We start from the raw sequence: 10,034 nt of genomic DNA on the forward strand, positions 1-10,034 counted from the left end.
CCCTCACTCACCTCCAAAAAGTCCAACGCTTTCAACAACATTCAAGAGCGATCTCCCTTTATACCGGAGACAGGTGAAAAACACTGCGCTTGACAGTCAAAGGCTACCAGCTCCACTAAGGGTGCCAACAATCTACAATAGAACTCAAATTATACTCCAAACCCCAACAGAGCTACAAACACAAGACGGAGTATTCTTTCACTCTAACAGGAGAATAACACTCGAACACTGCAAAAGTGAGAAATTCGGCTACTTCTGTAGCAATGACAGCATATTTAAGAACGTTCGGATCTTTTCTTCGCGTAAGCATGCACAAATCTCGAAGTACGCAAAGCTCAAAGTTTTTCAATCATGCAGTAGCCCACTTGCGGTGTACTTGCGTGAGTTCAAACTGTCCAGCATCTACACCACCTAACACGCACAGGGTGGGGCCCCACTTGTACAATCTTCGGCCCACCATGGCCACACGCCAATGAATGCAAATAACGGGAGCCACCCGTCCTCCTACCCGAAGGTAAGCGCTGTACCGTGTGGTTACGAGAAGCTCCACTTCTCAAGAAGACAGCAATAAAACCACCACGCTACGCTACTGGTATATCATATGCATTGCGATAGCTGAACGCAACAACACATGCACAGAAAAAGTAAGAATAAAGGGGGAAACGACAGTAGAGATAGAACACAATAATCCTCACCTGAGCAATTTTAACACACACAAGCAAAGCATTGTCACAACTGAGTGTGCGCCAAACAACACTGGCGATTCCTGTTTTAGCGCACTTCATTACGCGCCACCGCTCTTCATCGGCGGTACGGACCGACTGTCGCACGAAAGCTTATTCCGTTCCATGCCCCACCAGCTGATTGTAAACAAGACCTGGTGTAGCTCGCGGTGTCCGGTGCTCCCGGGAGAAAAGGAACAGCATACGCTGCAGTAACGCCTACGAGGTTGGTGCACCTGGGACACCACACCTTCCGCCGCGTTGCGCACTCTCGTGCGAATCGCGATTGACCTATGCCTATGACGCCACTTGCGCTGCCCCTGCAACAGACAGCTGTACATTATCCGGCTCTACAGGAGAAATTGCCGAATATAGAGCAGCTGTCGCGTGAGATCCAGTGATCTCATCTGTGTCAGCGGTAATACTAAGGGGCTGCTCACCAATTGGAGTGGCTTTACACACCTAACCACCTTCTCACACTCCTATCTCGCGGCGCTCTAACGCCCCTGAAGGAGCGAACACAGTGAAGACTCCGACAAACCTTCGGCCATTGTTTCGAGTGGATTTGCTGTACGAAGCTTCGCTACTCATAGGGGATCTCGGCTCTTCATTGGATTAGCGGAGCGCTAAGCTCCTCAGTCGTCCAATTTTAGGGAATACCCGTGCCCCAACTACCCGCTAGCCTTGCTTTTTCTAAAACGTGCTTAGCAACATTGAGAGCTAACTCAGTTCTCAGCTCCTCCATTTCTAGCCCAGTGGCACTAACCTCCGGGTCGGTGCCCCAACATCCCGCTAGCATTGCGGCCATGGTGAATTCGAAGAAAACAAATGAGAACCCACCTATGCTCAATCCGGGTCCGGCTAGTTACGGTGTTCTCGTTGCCGGTGCGACGTTCTCGCCGCTAGGTAGGAACCGTGCTCCCGGAGTCTCGCACAAAGTTGCTGCTCCGTCGAGGCTCAGCTCGAATTGTCAGGCGATCCTCGCAGTCCCCTCACCGACGACTCCCACTCACACGAGCGCTCGAACGCCCACCGTCGCTGGATCCTGGTGTTGCCTCAGAGAATGCAGCTCTCCCGGTTTTGAAGTCGCCTCGCTCGTGTGGAGCGTCTGCTACCTGGGGCCAATCACTAAGATGACGGCACAGCCTCGAACTTTGGCTGGGACTCTCGAACTCCTTCTGGCGCTGACGCCGGGTGATGCCGTAGAGGATCCCGTGCTTGAGGTCTACCTCGCCGCTGCAGCCTAGAGATTCTGCTCCGCGGGGTCTCTCACCAAGATGTCACCCCGGACCATGGCTTTGTGTCCGCGCTGCAGCCTGGAGCTTCTGCTACCTGGGTCCTCTCACCAAGATGGTGCCCCAGCCTTGGAGTAGCCTCCTCGTCGTCTGCCGAAAGCTATGTCGACCGATCCTGGTCACGGCACCAGTTAAATTTATTGAAGGATCGGTCGCTGAAGTCGATGATCGAAGCGATGATCGCTGAATCGATGACTCGTTGGCTGGTTGGCCGAAGGCGCGTAGCCGACGATGGTCTACTCCGAGAAAAAAGAAAATGTACAATATGTACACTTTATTTATGCTACGTATTTACAACTTTCAAGGATCGTGATTGCAAGCAAGAGGTTGGGCAAGCCCGCGTCTAGCAGAGCTCGCCACGCTCCTCTCTCTCTCTCTGTCCATCTCCACTCTACCGAAGTCAGCTCGGCCAGCGGGAAAACAGACAACAAAAATAAACACGCTATGCCTACGGAGTGATACCTAGTTTCGGGCGGTGTTAAACAATTAGGTGAGGTGCGTGAACTTAACTAACAGGATACCGCTTGATGTTACAAAGAGCAATTATGATAGATGCACTCCACACCACAGTTCTTTCGAATAATTAAACGGGAAAATTTTGTGTCGCTCTTGCTCTACCAGAACTTTTTCTATAGAAATAAAATCTGGTGGCCCTAAAGCTTTGTAAATGCAGCAAACGCCTTAAACTTTGCGAACTGTAATAGAAACCGTTTTTGTTTGGGGCTGGTCGCCTTGCTGATCACACTGCCAATCTCCAGTTTCACTGAAAATCAGGTGAACGTGGCCTATTCTTCGAAAATGGTGTGTAATGCCGAGGCTGTGCTGATGAAACACGAGAGAAAACTCGGCGTGGTAAAGGAAAGACTGAAGTGATTTGTAAACATTGGGGGATTATCAACCTCCAAATCAAGGTCTCTCCACACAAGCGCTGCTCAAGCGCACATGCGACGCTTCGCCGATTGGTAGGCTAGTATGAAGCTGGAAGGCCAATTGAAGGAGTGACAAGAGTCAGCCGAGTTTCATATTGATACTATGGACATAAAATCAACTTAAACGTTTGCCGTGCAGCGTTACTTTTGTGGAGGAAGCACTTTTTTGCGCTTGGCAAACAAGCGCAGCGGTCAGCCGCCGGACGACACACCTGCAAACGCTTTTCCGTCTAAGAATTGCAATCGCTACACGTGAGATATTGAGGAAATTTGGGGGACGCATCCTGCACGAGCGCTGTACAACAGTCATCTAATATGATTGAAATGCTAACAATAAATAAAAATTTAACCTGGCTGTATAGTATATACCTTATATTGCCAACACTGACAGTGCGGGCTCCTGGGCAAGTGATTTATAGCGCTATGTATGTTATTTTGCAAGTCGTTATTTCGAATTTGCGAGGGTTTTTTTTTTAAAGAAAACACCCCTGTATCGAACAAAGACTGACGTATTACTCACTGACATGCAAAGTATATAAAGTCCCAAATTCTAATGCAAGATGTGCCGCCAACACTAGCCCTAGACAACTATCCAGAAGTTACATTTACGTTGCTGTGGTTACCAGGATGAGGCGAAAAAAGTATGTGTATTGTATTACGTACTTAGAGATGACACAAAAGAGGTGAATGTGGGTTGCGATCTAAAGAGAACATCGAGTCCATGCGAATTCGCAACATCCGCAACCACGAAAATGCTTGATGCAATAATGAATTTTAAAACATTCCCTTGTCGTGAGCATAACGTAGTGTTTCTTTAACTAATCGCTGGAGTGCCCTAATTATCTTCCGAAGGGCCTTCTTAGTACTAGTGCTGGAGAGAGAATTAAACTTCAAAGAGACTTAATGGGGCACACTTAGCACTATTTCAAGCCAAACTGCTCCTTGATTGCGGTTTGGGCCTGAGTTCAGGCAAATAGTAAATGACACTGCTTCTGTAACAGAAAGTTGGAAAATCTGTCACAGAAAAGAAAATACTTAAGGCCAATTCAAGGATTACCGCGTATCGGAAAACAACGTACCAAAATATCAGCTTGTGTGCGTTTCGCCAAAAGAAATAAAAACACAAAAGGTATAAAACATTCTTCATGCTATGGACTTCTAAAATGAGGACAGGATCAATATCATCTATATTTTGTTTTTCTAAAAAAAGCACTGTTCAGCAAAACATGTCGACCGTTTTGGCCAAGGCTATGAATTATAGCGCTTCACTTTGTCAATGCGTTATAGCGAGTACAGAAGAAATAAAAAAACAAATCTTGTACTTTACCCGTCTGCTCTCAAGATTTGCGAGCTGATAATACGTGATAGTGATAGTGAGAGGGAAATAATATTTGTATTTTCTAAAATGAGAAGAGGGAGAAGTGTAAACATTTGGGCATTCCAGACAACAGGCCGGCTCCCGTTACAACGAGATAGTTACTGCGACAGAAATAATGCGAAGTCTGATGCTGCTCAAAGACGGTTTAAATATGCTTTACAAAATCCGTCCTAACCAGCGTAAAATAACACAAAAAATATGGTTGATGAGTTTTGTAATCGGAATCAGTAAAACAAGAACGTGAACTGTGGCTTCGCAGGAGCATTTATTGTGCATCCATATAAACTTGCACATCGCTATTTATATTACATAAGAAGGCGCCGTTAGACGCATCCACATTAGACACTGGATTGCAGGCGCCTGAACATTGCGTAAATGCGACTGAAACCACAGCTCTTTGAAAACTGTACGAACAGAAACAGAACCGAAAACGAAAGTAGAAGGTGGCGGAGGGCACCTCAATTCACCCGCGTCCACGAAAACGCTGGCATCGATGTGCCAACTGTCGGCGCTCATTAGTGTCATGACGAATTACTTCGCTTCACTTCTCCTAGACGGAAGCATCTCCTAGACGGCATCTGAATGAAGAACGTTGTAGGAAATGTATAAGGCTCGTTCGTAAACCTACTTGTGCATCAATTCGTAGCGCAATGGGCAGAGGGGTGTGTTCTACCCGTTTGGGCGAGAGAGTTCGTGGCTCGAATCCTGGCGCAACCGCGTCAATAGAACATTTTTTGGCGACGTCCTTTCCGTTACGGGTATGACACCGGTCAGATTTTTGTTTACCCGGGCATAAACACTTTCGTGCCCGAACAATAAAATCAACAATAGAACAAGAACCGAACGCATGATAAAACCATGGTCAGAGAAAAATCCAAGCAAAATTTTAGTTAGTTATTGTAGGAGGGGAGGGGGTGATGATTCGGCACATATTTTTATCTTTGTTCTGAAATTTTCTGCCCTCAAAATAAATAAAACAACATTAAAAATGGTTTGCTTAGACATGCTAACCATAAATATTTTGATTTATATTTCATATTTATACTAATTATTTGCAGCTTAAAAAGGTCACGTCTGGTTTAACAAAAAAAATAGGGGTTTACAGTTATACTGGCAGTACCTATAGTGCGTGCAATCATGTTGATGTGTTTGTGTAGCGTAAAATGTTACAAGTGATTTTCTTTTGTCTGTTAATACTGTGAAAATATGAGATTTTAGAACCACACTGTTTGCGCCTTAATTTTGTAGGTTCTCATCATGGTGGAAGGCTGTTTACTACAAAACCATAAATTTTTGGGATAACAGGCTGCTAAGATGTAGTCTCACTTAATTAGTACTTTCCATAAAAAAACAGTAAATGGAGAAAAGTTCTAATGTTTTTTCGGTAGTAAAATGTAGCGAAAGGAATGCATGAGATCTTGGAATACACATTTACAAATCCCTTAAAGCCCTGCTGTGTTTTGCCGCAATGTGTCCGATACTACTAAAGTGAAGACGCACATTGTTGCTAAGAACGAATATTTATTAATATAGAGCAGAAGTCTGCATTTCTCGGTCTTCAGCGTCACAGCAGAAGGGTGGCCATACCTCACGAAGTTCTTCATGTATGGCTGTGACGAGGGGCCGACGGAAACTGTACAAGGGGACCCTGGAGCGGGAAGCTGAAGCGCATGGTACTAGAATCAAAATGCTGGTCAGTGTATGCCTGCGCCATATTCGGCTAGAAGGCGCGGCCTTGTGCTGCTTTGCGGCGGAATTCCTGCTGAGAACCGCTGCTGTTGCCTCACAGCCAACAGCCCGGAATCCTATTCCAGACAACTCACCGGATGCCCCGTTCCTGGAGCTGGTGAAAGGCTAGGGGAGCATCCGGTCTCATGTGGGGGTGGAGGTGGAGCATCCGGTCTCACATTTGCGGTTGTGCTAACGAGCTGATAACCACTGTACACGTTCTCGGACGCCTCCCCGATGTTCCATGCCTAGCCACAACGTTGCGTCGTGCCGTTCAGTAAGCCAGCCGCGCCGTCATGTCTCACTTGACCATGCAGGCCTCGTGGCAACATCGAGAGAATACGAATAGAACTCTGTAGGTAGTTTTTTTTCCTTTTCTTCATCTTGCGTTTATTGTCCTTTGCATTCCGCGCTCATGCCATCTTAACCACCGTCTCCGGTCGCTCCTTTAGCATAAAGCTAGTTGTTGTCTTTGCCGAAGGCTGCCTCCGGATCTTTCTTACATGCGTTGGCTCACTCAGCACATTGACGGGCATTTCGGCAGTAGCGATAAGCTAAAAAGGTAGTGTGTCCATGTCACTAAATGAAAACGGGAACAAACTGGCCGGATTTTATATAGTGTTATATGAAACGATATGCCAAGACGACAACTTGGTTCCCTAAATCGCAATATGGGCATCTTGAAACAACGTTTGGCAGTAAAAAAACATTTTCTGGCGATACCTAATTAGGGCATAAGCCTTGTGGTCGCCAGTTCACGGGAAACGACAAGCAACTTTTATTGTAGGTGCAATAAACAAATTTCTGTAAAATTTAAAATCAATTATACTTATTTCAAAATCCCTCATGCCATTTTCAACACCAACGCGGATATCCTGAAATGCTTTCGACTGTAACGTAAATTACAAAGGAGAGATTAGGATTTTAGGGACATAATTTTTTTTTCGCAGTACCCCATGATAAGGTTTTAAATACATCGCAGTTATATAACCCTCAGAATATATTACAAAAGGTAATAGCTTATTTCACACACGGGACGAAATTTCTGGAAGTGTGTACCCACAAGTTTTTAAAGCTATAGCTGAAGGTACCTGGTGTCACCAGAGAAGGTATCAGAGTACCTCCACTGAAGCTGGCAAGTCAGCAACCGAAGCGATTTTTGTGTTCATGAGAATTGAGAGATGGCTGCTCCAACGGTCTACCCCGTACTTTGACCGGGTTGTTTGATAACAACACTGCCGAAGATACAGCAAACTGGCATCTTCGGACACACTTCTGCTGCTGAAATGCTGCTTCTCGCGTAATCTATGATTTGCTTTGGAAACTGTGTTAGCCGCGCGAAGCCGCAGAGCGGGATGAACAAGATCAACCTACCAGAGTTGACTGAATAAAAGGTGCAACCAACAAAATGGCGCCGGCCAAAAAACCGTCGCAGTGTAAACAAATGCCACATTATGTGACAGGTCAAACGATCATGGCGGCGACACGAATCAACAGGAGAAAAAAGTGCCGATGCTCTAACTTTATCTAGTGACACGGACGCCACCGTTTCGCGTTCTCAAGGGGTCTAGCTTGGGTAATCTCTTCTTTCTGCTGTCTTTAAAGGACATAGGTTTTCGTAATCACGCGACAATGACTGGTCGTTTTTTTTCAAACAACTGTCGTATATACCGAAAATATAACGACAGCGACAACCAAGCACAACTGAGCAAAGGTGTTGCAAGGAATAAAATTTGCTGTGAACTCTGGCAAACAAAAATATTTAAGGAAGAAATTGGGCGTTTGTGCGCTCATAATGAAAGCTCAAATGCTCCTAATTTTACGCATTTACAAAAATGAATGAAAATGAAAAAAATAAACACAGGGTTTTCATTACAAATAATAGCTGAAGCCATGAAAATATCTCCGAGCAGGGCTTTTATATAAATACCTTCTGTTCGGCCGATAATAAACTTTGTTTCCTCAGAGAAACCTAACACTGGTACCGACACTGGAAAAGCTATTTGCCTTTCTAGCAGTTGTTAAGCAAAATTTTTGTGTGGATGTGGCTCGCGGTTATTATACCATTACTCGCCCAGTCACTTTATTCGGTAGGCGCAAGAAATTACTACTTCGGCAACAGTAGCACACTGCCTCACTTTTGAACTACCGAATTTTTCCTTTTCACTCAGCCAGAATGCCGTAATAACTAAACCCACGCCACTATTTCTCAGTCAATTCAGCGAACGTTCGAGGAAAAAGAGCCACAATTTTGCATATCGTTTTTTTTTCTGCCAACAAGAGTCGAGTACAGCATATTGCCAAATATATTCATACATTCATAGAATGCCTGTTAATTTTAGGCCGCATTTTATGGAGTTCAAGTTGCAAATGAATCATAAACTTGGGGTAGAGAATTGGCAGTAGGTTTCTTGGTACGTGCACGTTTGTCAGTATACCCGCCTAACACCTCATTAAAGCTTACGTTGTACATGTATCACTGCGTATAGTTTGTAACGTCACATCTGCCTACATTTGTATTTTTATAGCATTTGGTTTGCTCACTGTGTACGTATTTGTGTGTACATTTAGCAGAAAATCAATTTTTTTGTTCTTCAGTATGATGTTCCAATCCGTAACCATAACCTGTACGAACTCCACTGTCCTAAATGTGGTGTAACTTAATATTAAAACGTATTTACAGTGTCGAACCTTGCTTTATCGCGACAACAAAGTTTGAAGCCTCGTATCAGATAACTACAATACTGATAGCAATATAAATACATCGACCTAATTTCTTTAAACTTATCGCTTTGAAACAGCCGCCGAGGACGATTGCTGCTAGCATAATTACGGGGATAAAATGCTAATGTAGACAAAAAGTTAGCAAAAAATAACACCGAAAAGCACTCCGCGCGGAGCCAATTTCGTACAACTTGAAAAACATGGACTTACTTGGCCGATGAACTAAGGGCAAGAACAAAATAAAATATTTCTAGTTTCATGGGTCTGTCTCAACTTCCACTCAACTTTTCCAGAGCCCTACATACGTTCAAAATTGAATGCTCTCGTTTACTGCAGAGACAAAAAACGCTGTACTTTGAGGAAAATATGACATTAAAATGTTCAATTTTTATTGTAAGTGCTTCCAATGAACAAACACAAGCGCTGCAGGCTAGGCACGTTTAAAACCTGCAAGAAAATATATTACATTTCGTGGCAGCCTCTTTTTTTTCTATAGCTTTCACAAAATCCTTAAAAAAGCCCTGCGAACAATAACTTTAGCAAAGCAACCAACCCCCAAAGAATAAGTTCAGCTCGAACTAAAACCCAGACCGTATAGCCATTACAAGTCAGGAAGACTCGTATTCACTGAAAAACGGGCATATTTCTTCGGCCGAAATATCGCGCCTTCCATGTAGTGCTTCAGTTGTTAAACAAAATAATACAAAAACTATAGGGAAAGAAACGCGCCCATTGTAAAGCCCGACTGACATGTAATATCAAGACACGAATTGTTTAAATAAAAGCATAAAAGAATTCAGAAACAGTAAAATTAGAAGTGTGAAGAAGCTTTAAAAATATTAGGGTAAAACACTTGTTACCAACCAGTCTGGCACAAAGTAAATTTTTGGATAAAACACAAATATGCGAAAGTGGGGATGTGTCCCAGCTCAACAAACAATTATCGCCAACTTGACTCTGTAAAGTGAGTGGGCAGCAATGCTGGCAAGATCCCTTTATTTGAACCCAAAAAGTTCTCTATGGAAATTTGGATGCGACTCAGGTTCCTCAAATGCAGTCATTTTCAGTATATAAAAACAAACCAGATCCGTTTAAAAAGATAAGACCGAAGGGTAACAAGATCAGAATAACCAAATAGAAATTGTTTCGTCATAGCAGGCATAGACAAACTAATAGAAAATTGGCGGAGACCGCATTGCCAATCAGCGATATACACTAATGCGTAAAAATAGGTAAGTATATCATCCCCGAAGAAGCT

At 44.0% G+C, this 10,034-nt stretch overlaps 1 long non-coding RNA gene across 1 annotated transcript in view; it reads right to left on the reverse strand.

The window, feature by feature from the left end:
• LOC144165073 (uncharacterized) overlaps positions 1-9,141 on the reverse strand; it is a 35,862-nt gene extending 26,721 nt beyond the window's left edge. The window contains exon 1 of the long non-coding RNA XR_013321335.1: positions 8,987-9,141. This is a non-coding gene — a long non-coding RNA (uncharacterized LOC144165073). The remainder of the gene's footprint in view (positions 1-8,986) is intronic.
• Positions 9,142-10,034: the final 893 nt, after the last annotated feature.

The sequence above is a fragment of the Haemaphysalis longicornis genome, unplaced genomic scaffold (genome assembly GCF_048455015.1).
Source record: "Haemaphysalis longicornis isolate Haplotype H1 unplaced genomic scaffold, Haemaphysalis longicornis Haplotype H1 scaffold_14, whole genome shotgun sequence".
NCBI classification, from domain to species: domain Eukaryota; kingdom Metazoa; phylum Arthropoda; class Arachnida; order Ixodida; family Ixodidae; genus Haemaphysalis; species Haemaphysalis longicornis.